The 16129-nt window shown below is 34.7% G+C and overlaps 1 long non-coding RNA gene across 1 annotated transcript in view; it reads left to right on the top strand.

Moving 5' to 3' along the window:
- Nucleotides 1–10226, top strand: part of LOC141571816 (uncharacterized) — a 46258-nt gene extending 36032 nt beyond the window's left edge. The window contains exons 2-3 of the long non-coding RNA XR_012496875.2: nucleotides 7891–7973; nucleotides 9945–10226. This is a non-coding gene — a long non-coding RNA (uncharacterized LOC141571816). The remainder of the gene's footprint in view (nucleotides 1–7890; nucleotides 7974–9944) is intronic.
- Nucleotides 10227–16129: the final 5903 nt, after the last annotated feature.

The following is a 16129-nucleotide window of genomic DNA, read 5'->3' on the forward strand; positions in this document are numbered from 1 at the left end:
CATGTGCCTATCTTTTCCAAGTTCTTTGTTCTTATAAGGTTAGTAATTTATAAAGATTTAATTCTTTTTTTTATTGTGAGTAGAAGAAACATCTTTACTGAGTTATTCAGTATCGAGTAAAGACAGACAAATGGACAAAAATACATAGAAGAATACTTATGAGCACTTGGAAATGAATAAGAACATTTCTGTGAAATCATTCCTTAATCTGGTTAGAGAATGAGGTGAGATAATTCATTTTTAATCACACAGTACATGTATACAAGTTATATAACGCATGTTAACAATGATAATATAGGATTATGACAGGGGTCAGATGCTTGTGTCATAGAAATATATTTAGTAAATGGTTTTGCTTTAAAAAATTTTTTTTTTTTTTTGAGGAAAATTCTGTCAGAAATAGGTAAACCTATGACTAGTTCACTAAATTAAAAGGGCAGCTCTCCACTCCAAATGCAGGGCTAGCTTGGGACTCAACTTTGCCTTGATGAAGGCGGTCAGACTGCTGTGCACAATTTGAAATGCCTGGGTGTTACAAAGCTTTGGCTGAAAGCAAAAGTGATTCTTTCTGAATAAACAATGTAGCTTGCTAGTATGTAGCAGAGAAACATGATGTTATTACTTGTACTTCCACAGCAATTTGTTTTCCAATGCAAGAGTGATCCTTTCCTCACGCTCACCAAAAAGAGATGAGAAATAAAGATGGCTTCTGCTTTCTAGACAAAGAGTATTGATTGTTCAACAAACCAGTAAGAACGAGCAAGTACTAAGTGGAAATCATAATAACACTATGATGATCTCTGTGGATAAAAATCAATAGAAAGGAAATGGTTTTATAAGAGATATACAATGTTATTATTCTAATACCTCAGGTCATAAAACGGAGGCATTTGAGTGTGACCTGAAATTAACGGAACTGATTGGGAAACTATGGTTGGCCGACGTGATCTCTGTCATTTCTGATAGTGCATATCTCACCATCCCGCCCCCCTCCTCCACAAACACACAAAATTAGGCTCCAGCTACATTTCCTTCAATTCCTAAATTTGCTGTAATTTGTTTTCACCTCAGGGCCTCTAACCTTGCTGTTTCTTCTGCCTGAAACATCAGTGACTGGTTGTTTCTCGTCATTCAGGTCTGTGCTCAAAAGCCATTTCCTAAGAGAGGATTGTCAAACCGCTGTATCTAAAAACAAACAAACAAACAAACACACAAAACCTCTACTCCACCTCCAGCTTATTGCCTTCTTTGCATTTATTTCATAACCTGTACCTCTCCTTGTAGTTGTTTCTTTGTTTATTTTCTATATCCTGCCTCAGTAGAATGTAAGCTCTGCTTTCTATCTTGTGCAATATTGTCTTCCCCAGACTCCAGAGCTTTATTTAGAATATAATAAATGAAAACTAACTAATTGTTAATGAATAGATGACTACCTTTTAATAATTTGTGTAGTATGTGTCTGTCATCTTTTCCCCCAACAGATTGCAAATTTCTTGATGGCAGGGCTTGGACAATGTTTCCTTCCACTACTTCTTCTTCCTACATGGGAAACTAGACAATCTAGCTTATCCCTTTAGATCTATCCCATTTTTTGATTCATTGAACTAACATTCTCTCTTATGGAGGAAGAGACTTGCTATTTAGAAGTGTTTATTGTTTATATTTTTGTTTGTTTCACCATTTCCTTATGGGTGTAATAAGATAGAGATGCAAATTATTGTTACTAATTTGTTTTTCTTTCCTATCTGCTGTTGCAGGAACAAGGTTACCATGTAAAAGTAATCTTCCCCCAAATAGAAAATGCTCTATACAAGGAAAAGATTCTTTGCTTTTCAATTAGAAGTAGAAACCAGGAGAAAGTAGGAGAAAAAGCAACTCAGCATTTTTAAGGCTTTAGAGCTGCATGATATTCAATTGACTAACTGGTTCTTATACTTTAGTTACTGCCTCATTAACTATAAAAGAGAAATTATCTTAGGTTCAAAGTGAAAGATAAACCATAGCTTTTATTCCATAGGGGAAAATCTAATTATAGCTGAAAGAGTCTTTGTGAGTAATATTGATATAAAATGTAGAAGAGAACTATTAAATTGCCTCACTAAAGCATTAGTAATAGATGGATTTCTTCTAGGTCTGTAACTTTTTCCCCATTTTCTCAGAGCATTCATTATTTATTCATTAGGTTCCTTTGGTAATTATGAAATTATTGCCTTTTAGTTCAATCTGTAGGTTTTCTATATTTTCTATTCCTTTATCAATTCTGGAAAGATTTTCTAAAACAAAAGCGTGCCATCTATTGCTTCAGTGTTTTTGTGGGTTCAAGACTAAAACTTAGATGCTATATACATACACCCGAGAACTCAATATCTAAATTGCAAGAAAACTTGTTAGCATTTTAAACAATTTCCCAAGTGTAAATTCAGAGAAAATCAATTTACTTTCTCTTTTTTTAACCCCAGGCTTATGTTGTAATTTTTCAGTACCCAATATCTCTCTGAAGCCCATGGTATATATATTTTTTACTTCTTTTCTAACTATGCATTTCATACCTATCCTTTGGAGTTATCTCAAAAGTAAATTAATGGGCTCCTTATTCAGTATTGCAGTGTTTCAGGTAGCAAATGCATGACAACTACTTAACCAATCCCTGAGTAGCCAACCAGTGAGTGTGGCATTAATGATTTTGGAGAAAGTTAACTAAGTACATCTATCACTTTGTCATGTGTGGTAAAAGAATGCATCAATCAGAACATAAGAGGGCTTCTGTCTCTGAGTACTACTGAAATCTGTTACAAAAAATCAATAGAACAGGTATGGTAAGCTGCATTTATGTTGAGTAAATAAAACAAATGGAAAAATAGAGGGTAGCAGACGGGTAATATAACTCCTAGAATAAAGCACAGGTTAGTTTCCTGAGATAGGAACCATCTTTATGAATCTGACATTCATTCCTGAGCGGTTTTTCCCATTATCAGTGCCTTATAAGCATGATCGAAGTGGTTGAACTATTAACTTTTTTTAAGTGCTACTTAACCTGATACAAGGACAAGCAAACTGATAATCTAATCATGGATGTTTTACTCTTACTTAATTCCACTCAGTGTGGAATTCATTTGGGAGATTTTCAGTGCACTTCCATCCAAACACAAAACCTAATGTCTGTCTTTGCAACAGTAGACCTCCTATATCTTTATCTTTTTATAATTGGAATCGCTCCATCTTGGTATATCCTATCATAGAGTTTCATTAGCAAAAGCAAATGAGGAGAACAGGACTTAACAAGGGATGAGGGGGGAAAAAAAGCGGCACTTGCTGAGTGATTAATATGAATGAAAGAATTGAAGGAGCAGATAAGATGAACAATGAGATCCAAGATATCAGTCTTTAAGGCAGGCATGGAAATTATATGAGCAAGGAAAGAATAGAATTTTGAAGTATAGTTGGAAGTTATTAAAAACCAATGACAAAGAAGGCAATAAGTTACCTTCTTCAAATAAGTATAAAACAATGGGTCAGTTATGAGTCAAAGAGAATAGCGACCCATCTTCAAATAATTCCCAAGTATATACAAATTCCCCCCAATAAATATGATAGGCACACTCTCACACACACTGAATAAAGAGCAAATTAATGCAACAACTTTGGAAGCAATTTAATAATATTCATAAAGAGCTTTAAAGTTGTTAATATCCTTTGACTCAGTAATTCCCATTCAAGAAATCTACTGGAAATCAATATTCTAAAATTAAGGAACTATACATGAAACACAATAGCAGAGTTATTTATAATAATCAAAATATTGAGGAAATTAAAATTTTCAACAACAAAGACACATTTTAATAAATATAGTACATCCATTCAATTATTTTTTGGAGAATAGAAAATAATTCATTATAAAATGTTAGGTTAATAAAAGAAAAACTGCACCTAGTCCACTGTAAATTATTATTACCATATGTTTGTTTGTTTATGAGATAGAAGCAGCTCAGTTTTCACTTGTTAAAGTAATCTTGAAAAATAATTGCATTATTGGTTGAAATGGAAATTATTGGAGAAAGCAGAGTGTGATGCTGAGGAAAGAGCTTTGTGATTTTTTTTGAATTTAACTTATTTCACTACATGGCAGAAATGTTTAGTGCTTATTGAAGTTTCCATATGCCTAACCTCCCGTTGGCTTGGGTTGGAACTATGGGAGTAGCTCAAGGTCTTGATTGAAGGACTCTGAAATACATTGCTTTTATTTCAAGAAGTTAAATGCCTGTGTGTCTCTACCATCTTTCTCTTCTTTTGCCATGGTGACCTTCCAGACTATGCAGTGCAATCATAAGACGGAGAACTGTCTAACTCGGACTGTGACATGAGTGAGAAATAGATTGACTATTTCAAGCCAGTGAGGTTTCAGGGATGGTCTGTTCCTACAGCATAAGCTAACTTATCCTGACTAACACATGTTCCTTAACAGCTCCTATGACATTGAGATATTTAATAATTTCTAAATCTCTATTCTCTCACTTGCAAATTTAATCTCGAGGATACCGAAACATATCTCATAGGGCTGCTGTAAGGATACAAAGTTTTAGTTATGGAGACAAGTAAGTCCTAGAGATCTGCTATCCTGCTAGCATAGTGCTTATAGTTATTCAGCAGTTTGCATACTAAAGAATGTGCTAAGAGGTTAGATCTTACATGAAGTGTTCTTATCACATGCACAATAATAAAAAAGAGGGCAGGAGGAAACTTTTGGAGGTGATGAATACATTTACAGCATACGTTGTCATGGTTTCACAGGTGTATTCTTATCTCCAATCTCAAGTTGTGGACATTAAATATGTATAGCTTTTTGTATGTCAGTCATACTTCAATAGTGTTTGTTTTTGGGTTTGTTTTTTTAAATTATGGGAAAATACATAGAAAATAGTTTTTTATAATATAGTTTTTGTTGAGTTTGAATTTCTTTTAGGCAAAATCATCTTTTAGGCAAAAAAAATCTGCTTCTTACAGTATTTTATTGCCTCATGCACATTGTCCTTTACAATGGAGATAAATGACTGTATGTTCATTAATTTGTTAAAGACTTGGCCAGAGTATGGGAAAAGTATAAAATAGGGAAAGTCTCAGATTCAGGAGCAAATGAAAATAGACAAAGAAGAAAAGAGAGATAGAGAGATAAGGATAGAAGTGAAAGCTGTGTGACCTCTAAAAGCGGAATTCAGTGAGCCTCATAATAACATAAAAAATAAAATTGTTTCAAAGTTCACTTAAAAATAATCGTCATTTACTTTAAATGAGTGAGAGATATGATTTCACATTCATCAGTTATTAAGTGAGCCAGCGCACAACATAGTATACATTTAAAAAGTAACAGAAGGCTTTTTTTCACTCCAAGGAAAAATTGTGTGTGGCGGCAGTGGAAATTAGCAAAATTAATTTAAAGAAAGCAAGGAGGAGCTGGAGAATAACATGGTTCAGAAAAAAGAAAAATAACCACTACCAGCATAGACACAGAATTCATTACTACAGTCTTGCAAGCTGGCCTAAACCGTTTTCATAGTGTGTTTTTCTCTGGGGTTATATGCTCCATTAACAGAAACTATGATATAACTTTGAAACTATCTATATTATCTCCAATAAATTACTTCCTTTCCCTGAACCACACGACATACTCGTAGCAGCACACCCTGGGTTGGTTAAGTAAGCACTAAAATTTTGGAAATGCAATAAATGCATCTGCAAGATTTCCAAGATTCCAACAATAATCCCAAAGGGAAAAATATACTGATCCAATCACTCTGCTACTGCATCACAAAGCACAGAACAGAAAAGTCAATAAAAGCATCGGAGCACAGACAGTCAAGCTGTAGTCAATATCAGCTTTTGAAGGGAGCTGTCAGATAAAAAGTCATTTAGATTTACCAAAATTTACTTCCTAATATTTGGTGTTTAGACTGCATGGAATTCAGACTGTACATCCAATTTTATTTTGGGGCCTTTTTTCCTTTATCCTCTCCTTAACTTTTTCCATTCACTATAGTAAGCTCTTGACATATATCCAGTTCAAGAAAAAGTTTCCGTGTCTGAGTTTTCATTTTACATACCAACATTTATTTGTAGAAAAACATTCATTATCATCAAATGTATACATTAACATCTAGTCAGGCGTAAATGAAACCCTTTATTTTATAGGACTAAAATAAGAATAACCCCAAATTATTATTAGCTACAATTATTGCCTGATAATTCGAATGCTTACTAATATCAATTTAAAACAGACAGATTAGTTAGGCCCACCATGTACAGAAGGCAATGCTTTCTGAACCAGAACATCTTCAGTCATGGTGGAACGGCGATAAGCCTAGGCCTCTGGGATCAGATGGGGCTTTACATTGAGGCATTGCTGGCTTCTCGTAAGCAAGTCCCTTACCACTCATGAAATAGGCATGATATTGCCTCTGAATGCTGTGAAGCACAGCTCTTGAGACAGTTAACACGGATAACTTAGAGTAATTGTTACTATCAATAGCTGTGCACTCTTTCTCTCAATCATTTCCCTCTCAATATAGAATGTCACATTGGTAGGGGTTAGCTTTTCCTGCCCCCAAAATTCCAATGTTCGCCCAGAACTTCAAAGTCATAGATTGAACTCAAGTAAAGACGTGGGTCTTTTAATTCTTTTAGATAGTCCCACACTCATTCTAAAGTAATTTTTGAAATCATAACATTGTGGATGTGAACACATGCAAAAATATTCACAACAGCTTTCCCCAGGGAGCTTATAATCTTATGATGTGACAAGCCCCAAACACACAGAACAGCTTAGAAAAATAAAATGAATCTAATTTGAAGGAACAACTAGAAGAATCAGAATAAACTGGAGTCCGGTGCTAAAGGAGGCTTCATTGGGGAGGTGAATCTTGCACTTAGAAAAGTAATGGGAAGGAGAGAAAATAAATGTGTCTCTTACTAGAGCAATTTAGGCATACCTGTATTGCACTTCCTGTTTCTATAAAGTGTGCAGGAGACATAGTGAATTTTATCCATCCCTGAGACTTCTTCTGGGTACAAAGAAAAAGATACTGTGCTGCACTCTTTACACTAACCCAGTAACTTGAATTGCTCCTGACTAAACACTAAACCTCAAAACAGAAGTTAAATTTGGACGTTATAAAGCATCTTTTTTTCCAAAATATAAGAAATATAGAAATACTTCATAGAAACATTTAGAAAGGAAATGTAAGCTTCAGTGAGCTACTGGTGTGTGTGTGTGGGGGGGGGGGGGGCGGGATCCTGAGAAATGAATGGCACAGGGACAATCATCAGAAAAATAGACAAAATGTGTTCATAAAAACTGAGCCATAAATATTGAGGTGACATGTGACTGATGTCAAGGGAAAAAAGTGCTAAAACAGTATAGTTTGACTATTTTAAACAGTCTTTCAAGTCTCTAGAGAATGTAACCAGTAAGGAAACAATTCTTGAAATTAGCATTTATGAATCTACATTCCAAAAAACCTCTAGGTGATCTATGGGGTGTGTGTGGGGGGGGAGTTACTGTGGTCTTATAGATTTGAAAGTGTGTGCTTTCTTAATTGTAGCATTTCTCAGAATCTTTAGTTACTATGAGTTGCTGTAAATCTCCAAAAGGTGGGGGTAGTATAAAGAGTTATAAGGTTATTTGATCAGAGTTGTTCCCAATACCCCCCAAAAAAATATTTGAAAACATCTTGAGGAACAGTAGCATTCTTTGGAACATAGTGTGGGAAATACACCACCTAACACACCAACAGTCAAAACCTATCAATTTAGCAAACTTATATCGACTGTCTAAACTAATGGAAAAGGGCTCTTTATTTCCTTATTGTCAGTCACATAACTAATTTTTTCTGTGTCCAGGTGATATGCTTTAAATGGGCTTTCTTTGCAAAAAGAATGTAGGTGAACTTCTCTTTAGCCCCGTCTGCGTTTCCAGGTTCCAGGTAAGCTGGTACACAGTAGTTTCCCCCCTCCCCGCCTTATCTGTAGTTTCGCTTTCCACAGTTTCAACATTTTCAGTCTGAAAATATTCAATGGAAAACTCCAGAAATAAGTAATCCATAAGTATTAAATTGCACACTGTTCTAAGTAGTGTGATGAAATCTCTCGTCATCCCACTTTGTCCCTGAGAGATCCCATCCACAACGTGAATCATCCCTTTGTCCAGCATGTCCACTCTGTATGTGTTCCCTGCCCCTTTGTCACGTAGAAGCTTTCTGTGTTATCAGATAGACTGTCATGGTATCACAGTGCTTGTGTTCAAGTCACCCCATTTTACTTAATAACGGCCCCAAAGCACAAGAGTAGTGGTGCTGGCAATTTGAATAAGCCGAAGAGAAGCCGAAAGTACTTCCTTTAAGTGAAAATGGTGTATGTATAGGCCAAACATAGTACATATGGACTTGGGTACTATCCGCAGTTTCAGAAATCCACTGGGGGACTTGAAACATATCCCCTTGGATAGAGGGGACCACTGTATTCAGTAACACTGCGACGAGCACAGTTTGTATAAGTATTTGACTACCCCTGACAATTCTGTTGTAGTCATGATATTAATATTGACATATTGGCAGTGCAAGGAGATGAACAGCACAGGCAGAATTGTAGAATTTGAGAGCTAGAAATCACCTTAAAGATCTTCTAGAGCAACTCTCATTTTAAAATGAACAAATTGTGTACAAGTGGTGAAATGACTTTTCCAGGGTCTCACAGTCCATTGTTGGAAATCATTTCTCCCAGTCTCATCGAGTCCATGCCTTAGTACATGCCTTAAGCAAGAGAAGATTAAAACAATTCTTTAGGTGGAAAAAAAAAGAAACATGTACTATAATTGTTTTGACATTATTTTAGACTGAGCTTCAATAAGCCTAAGGAGGAAAAATGGATACATGGTGATTAATTATACATTTTCTCACCTGTCCTGCCAAAAACCATTCTGGTATCTAGCAAATTCCGTTATACCCAATGGGTCCTCATTCATTAAGTGTCTCTTCATTAAATGCCTGTGGAGACCATAAAATGGATAACATAGTTGTTTACTTTATAAAATGATTCTTCCATAACAGGATGCTCACATCCTGAATCCCTATTGTCCCTATTGTCACCCACCAGGGTGCAGAAAGCAGAAGCCATGTGCTGAGAGCAAATCCTCAGGGGCACAGCCAGGCCAGGGCAGCATGTCTTCTGGCCTCTGCATTAAAACCTCTAGGCTGGACTTCCCATAAATTCCCACCACTGTGTGTGTGTGTAACAAACACTCCCACATGAGCCTGAAAAACAGAATGCAATTGATGTGAAACTTTCTGCCACTCCTAAGTAATTTCTGGATCGCAGGGAGCTCTCTTTAATAGTAGTAATAATAATAATAATAATAATAATAATAATAATAATAATAAAAATTAGAAGGGGACTACATTTGCAGCAGATACAATACTGTGTTTCCCAAAAGTAAGACCTAGCAGGACCATCAGCTCTAATGCATCTTTTGGAGCAAAAATTAATATAAGACCGGGTCTTATTTTATTATAAGACCCGGTCTTATATAATATAATATAATATAACATGATAATATAATATAATATAATATAATATAATATAATATAATACCCGGTCTTATATTAATTTTTGCTCCAAACTCCAAAAGACGCATTACAACTGATTGTCGGTTAGGTCTTATTTTCGGGGGGAAATGGTAAGTACATAAGCTTGACAGATAAGTTTTTTTTGTTTTGTTTTGTTTTTATCTGCTAAAGTCAGTGTTACAAAACTGTCTTCAACGGTTAAAAGCTAAGGGTTGGATATATGTCATGTTAACATTGTTCAACACTTACAACTTTTTGAGTAAAACTGAAAATGCCTTTTTCCACTTGGATACATTTTTTTAAATGGATTTTCTTTCTGTTCAAATGTTCTAGAAATATGCATCCACATATTGAAATATCTGCCATAACTTGACATCAAGAAGACAAAAAACCCACATAAATGACAAGACAATGAAAATGGAAATCTGGTTGCTGTTTTGAATTTAGCATGTTTTGAGTATGTGATTACATCAACTTTCAATGCCATAGTTATCAGAAAATTGGCCTCAACAGAACAAGAAACTCCTTGCAATTCAACAAACATTTTTTTTGAACAACTTTTCTGTGTGTGTTCTGTACATATTATTCTGCTGGAAACTATGGTACAATACAATCATGGAATGTGTTTCCTGCCTCTAAGAACAATTATTATAAGCATATACACATGTGACTATGTAAAGTGATACAAAAATCATATACACACGAATAAGATAAAATCGAAATCATGAAAGAATAACATGTATAATATAAATTGTTATGGAGTAGAGATTCTTGAAAGAGGTTGCATTAAAGATGTGCCTGGAAACCTGAATAGAATTTAAACCAATGAAGTAGCAGAAACAATAGGAATATTTCAGTCAGAAAAGGACAACAATAAAAATGGTATTGTTAAAGATAAAATTCCAAGATCTAATTGGCTTTATTAGGTAATTCACGAATCAAGTAGCATCACATCTAGCAAGCAGAAAGGCACTCAAAAGGGTTGGACAAAATGGAAGGTTTTTATAGGAAAAAGGGTGTGGCGGGGTAGTTAGTAGCAAAAAAAAAAAAAAAAAAGAAAGAAAAAGAAGAAAAGGGGGGAAAGAAAGAAAGAACTAATTTTAGACCAAGACATCTTTCTGGGGGGAAGGAGCAGCAAGGGTTTCATCAGACAGATCGCCCCTTCTTCCTAAGGGGGATGGCATTGACAAGAAAATTCTAAACTGGTTGATAACAATTACATTTCTGGTGAAGGTTGAAACTGCAGTGAAGTCAGACTTTAAGTCTAGATTTGATATCATGGGCTTTAGCACAAGTGACAGCATTTTGGGCCTGTGGTTTTCCCTTTAACAATATTTACAAGCAAAAATCAATTAATGTAATGCACTATAGTACTAAAGGACAAAAATCACATTATCATTTCAATAGATTAAAAAAATATATTTGAAAAAATCTAAAACCCTTTCATGATAAAAACACTCAACAAAATAAAGGGAGCTTCCTCAATCTGAAAAAAAAGGCATCTACAAAAACCTACAGCCAACATCATACTTAGTGGTGAAATATTGAATATTTTCCCTGTGGAGGTGGAAAAATAATGTTCCGTCTACTCTTCTAGGTTCTTGGCTAAGATACATCTGTAATAAAAAGATTAACAGGAGAAAACCAAACAGAAATGTAATAACATGTATACCTCCCGTATACATGGGAAATACCCAGGAAAACTTAGTAACTCCTCAAAATATCCCAAGCCCCACCTTAAATAACATCTCTGGCTAAAGACAAAAGTTGTTGGTGGTGGGAAGAGTCAGTTATGTAAGGTTACCAGGAAAAGAACTGTAAACAAGGATAAAATGGTTAGGCAGATTTAATCCTTGCTTTCTCCAGTGATAAGAGTTTCTAGAGATGTAGAGTCATCCTTCTCTTTGCTGGTAGAGACAGGGAGACACCTTTACAAATGAAAATTTTTCTTATAAATGTAAATGTCTCTTACAAAGGGGTAACTTTTACTCAGTTTCAGAGCTTTCCTATCTCTACCGTTTCTTAAAAATAGCCAGATTATAATAATCCTGATGCCAGAGAGCATATTTGGGGTGGCAGGTTCCGCTCCCCTTCACAATGCATGCCTTCAGCATTGCCCATCTGCAGCAGTGAGGCAGGCTGAGGAAAGTGATGCTCTCTGGTGCCTTGTAAGATGCAGTGTTAGAAATATTGAGTAATGAGGAAATTTAGATTTCTCAGAGAGATCTAAAAAGAATAAACGATACATTCGAAACCGCAAGGTGATCACAGTGAAGATGAAAGGAGAAATATACAGAGAAAGAAGCCGTGGCCGTGGATGTAGAGTTGTCAAGGAGTTGGACAGCAAGCTGTAGGAGTAGGAGAAAGTGATTACAGCACGGGACCGCCATCCATACTCACAAAAATACTTAGTGCCACGGCTTTACAGTCCTAAGACACACCTCCCCCGATTTTTAAACTATACTTTTTCCCTCTTTATAATCTTTGTTCTTTCTTCTGGCTTCTGAAGATTAGCTCTGCCACACAATTGCATCTGTTGCTTGTGGTAAAAACCAGAGATTACCAAGGGGTAGTTCAGAAGGAGGAACTATAACTGTAACAGAGTCAGAGAGAAGCTTTGTTCTTAGCAACCTGGAAACAGAGGGGCTGATAGAAAGAACTTCATTTGTGTCTCTGTATTCTTTAGTTTTCTGTAGGTGCTGCAGATTGGTAACACAGGTCTTAAAAGCTGAACCTGAGCAGGCGGAGTCTTTGCAGGTGGAGTGAGAAAGAGAAAATCAAATCACCATTCACTGAAGACCACCAATAAAATCAACAAGAATAACAGCAGGGACAGCAGCTACCCCTTATTGAAAAGCTTGTGTCCAGTCATTTTCACAGCTTCAGGTTGTTCATTTAATTTAGTAGTATTTCTAAAAGGTAGATGTTATTCTTCCTATTTTACACTAACGATGCCAAAGGCAAAACATCTTAAATAATTTGTCCAGGTTACTCAAATACTAGTTTTTAAATGCAATTCTATTGGACTCCAAAGCCCGTCTTCTTTTCACTGTTTCAAACTGTTCGCCACACAGAAAACTCTATAACTCAGACATCTTTCTACTTGTGTGTGTATGTATATTTGTTTGAATCTTCCCCACACAATAAACCTAAGAGATAAGAAAACTAGGTGTTTTTTTTTTTGACATATGAAGAGACAGAGACACAAAGACATTCAAGCAATATTAATTGATATTTTACTATAACTCTCTCGACATGAAAGAGTTAGATGTAAGCCTTTTATCCCATATGTTGAATGACTTTATTCTTAAAATTGTATGAGTTGTACACTAATATGCCTATCAGATTTAAGGAAGAGACGTAAACTGAATGCAAAGATTTGACCAGAGATGTGCAGTCCAAGAATGTAAAACATCACTGAAAAAAACTACTCAATAAATTTTATGTGTAAGAAACTGAGTGTATGAATAGCCCTTGCTCTAAATTTGTAATTACGCCAAGCCATACATTTTCTTAAACACTCTTCAGATTTGTTTAATATTTTAAATGTGCTCTTCCAAGAATTGCTTCAGGGAGAAATAGCTAATAAAGACATTAAAAAGAGATTCCTCATGACATCGCAATTTATACTGCATGTTTTACAAAGTCAGCTATAAAATTTTAAGATACCACCCTAGCATCTGAAAACTATACACCTCACATAAGGTACTGAGAGACTAAATATTGGGTTTCCAGGAAGAAGCAGATAAGAGTTTTCTTAGATGAGGTCACAACAATAAATGACTAAGCCCTGATTCCCCAAAGGTAGATTTCAGGCAATATCAGTAGGAGTATATTGGCTAATCTTCCTTATTTTGAAACTGCAGTTGGGAGCAATGATTTCTAATATAGTGAGAATTTCGAGCACTTAGAGGTTTTTAAAGCAATGCCAGTACCTTAAATTACACTCAGGAACAAGGCAGTGGCCAATGCAATATGATTTGCTATGTATTGTACAAGGCAACTATTCACGTAAACCTTATATCACACACTGGAGAACAGAAAATCACATAAATAACTCTTCCAAAAAAGTGTAGGAGACATGCAATGGGGCAACTGAGCTCAATAAACCTCAAACACTTAGGGAAATTTAACTTTGAAAAATCGTTAGTTAAAAATAAATAAAAATAAAAATTGTATGTTGATAAGGCACTAATTGAAAAATAGTGCAATTATTTAATTAATTAACATCTCAGGCTATAATGCATATATATATATATATATATATATATATATATATATATATATATACACACACACATATATTTCTCTAACAAATTCAGATTTTTTTTGGAAGAATGTAAGACATATAAATGAACGAGTTATGGGAAATTTCTCCATTTACCTGGCCATTTGTTTCTTATGTACAAGAGAGAAGGCTATAACCCTGATAAAGCAAGTTATGGAATGAAGTCTTTTCATGGAATATTATTTCTGATGGCTGTCCAATCTGAAGACATTATCCAACAAATTTAAGAGAGCATCTCTTTTACCTGGTCCCACTAGTTTGGAATAAACAACAGTGTCACCCAATATTGATACCTTTAAGTCCACAATTCTTACCTTCTACTACACCATTTAGCAATGAATCCAGCTATTTCCCTACACTCCTGATATGCCTTCTTTCCTGAGTATATTGTCCTGGCTAAAATTCTTATCAGTACAAGAGGAAGTCAAGAATGTCATTTCATGATAGAAACTCTCAGGAAACTAACATTAAAAGGAAACGTCCTTTATCTGATAAAGTGTTCCAAAAGAAAATGCAATTTTAACCCACATACTTAATAATAAAAGGGTAATTTTTTTTTCTTCTAGAATTGAGAATAAAAGAACGATATTTATTCTCACTACTCCAATTCAACATTGTGCTGGAAGTACTAGTCAGGTCAAATAAGAAAAGAAAATAAATAAAAAGCATACAGACAGGAAAGCATGAAATGAAACTCCCTATTCACAGATGTAATGATTGCCTATGTAAAAAAAAATCCCAAGGAATCTTGAAAAAAGCTCCTATAACTATTAAATGAGTTTACCATATTTGCAGAATATAAACTAAATATGGATAGATACAGATCTAAACATAATAGCACCAAAAGAGAATGATACAGGTATAATTCTCACATGATATGTGCAGAATCCGTTTGCTAAAAACTACAAACACAGATCTACATGTAAAAGATAAAACTTTAGGAAAAAACAATCACAGGGGAAAATCTGCATGACCTAAACTTTGGCAAAATGTTCTTTCATGTGACACAAGAAACATGATCTATAAAAGAACAGTTGATAAATGAGACTTCATCAAAATTTAAAAAAACAAACAAACACACAAATGTTTGCTACATGGAAGTTTTAAGAGAAAAACAAGCTACAGAGTGGGGAAAATATTGGCAAATCATATATAATCCAAGTTATATACTCTGTATTAAAGGACTTTAATACAGAGTATATAACTGATTCTCATAACCCAACAGCAAACAAACAACCCAATTGAAAATGAATAAAAGATTTGAACACTTTACCAAAAAAATACAGATGGCAAATGAGAATATTAAAAGATGCTCAGCATCATTAGCCTTTAGAAATAAATATGCAAATTAAAATTTGACAATTCCAAGTGCTGACGCTAACACAGGACAACTGAAACTCTCATATACTTCTGATACCGGTGCAACATTGTGCATTTCCTATACGTATATATCAATATATAATTTTATAAGAAATTTACACATATGTGAAATATAACTATATATGTAAAATGTATATAATTATGACATACATAATTATATATTATTTATACTATATACATAAATTTTGTATACATTTAAAGGCACTGTATGACCCAGAAATTTTGCTCATAAATATTTTCCCTAGAAAATGAAAAGTCATGTTTACACAAAACCTCTGTGCAGATATTTATAGCAGTGTAATTCATAATAGCCCTAAACCAGATATAACCCAATTGACCTTTAAAGAGTGAATGAATAAACAAAACGTGGTGTATTCATACAATGGAATAACACCCCGCAATGAAAAGGAAAGAACATTGGCACACACAGTAACATGGATGCATCTCAAAAGCATTAAGCTGAGTGAAAGAAGCAAAACTCAAAAGATTCCATCTGAATTTCTGGAAAGGGAAAACAGTAGGGATGGAGAACAGATCAGTGGCAGTCAGAGGTTAAGGATGAAGGCAGAATTTGACCACAAAGAGCATCTTTAAGGAGTTTTGGGGGACATGAAATTGTTCAGAATCCTGATTGTGGTAACCATTTACCTGCATCTATTCAGGTATTAGACTCATAGTACTATATACCAATAAAAATAATAATAAAATATTGATGATGATAATAAAGAACTTGTAAAAAAAAAAAAAAAAAAAAACAACAACAGAAATGCTGAATGAACATATACTTGCTTCTTAACAAGCCAGTAAAGGATTTCTTTGTTTCAGCCTTCTGTGGTAACCATTTTTTTTA

The sequence above is a fragment of the Rhinolophus sinicus genome, chromosome 2 (genome assembly GCF_057876585.1).
Source record: "Rhinolophus sinicus isolate RSI-liver-muscle chromosome 2, RSI-T2T, whole genome shotgun sequence".
Classification (NCBI taxonomy): Eukaryota; Metazoa; Chordata; class Mammalia; order Chiroptera; family Rhinolophidae; genus Rhinolophus; species Rhinolophus sinicus.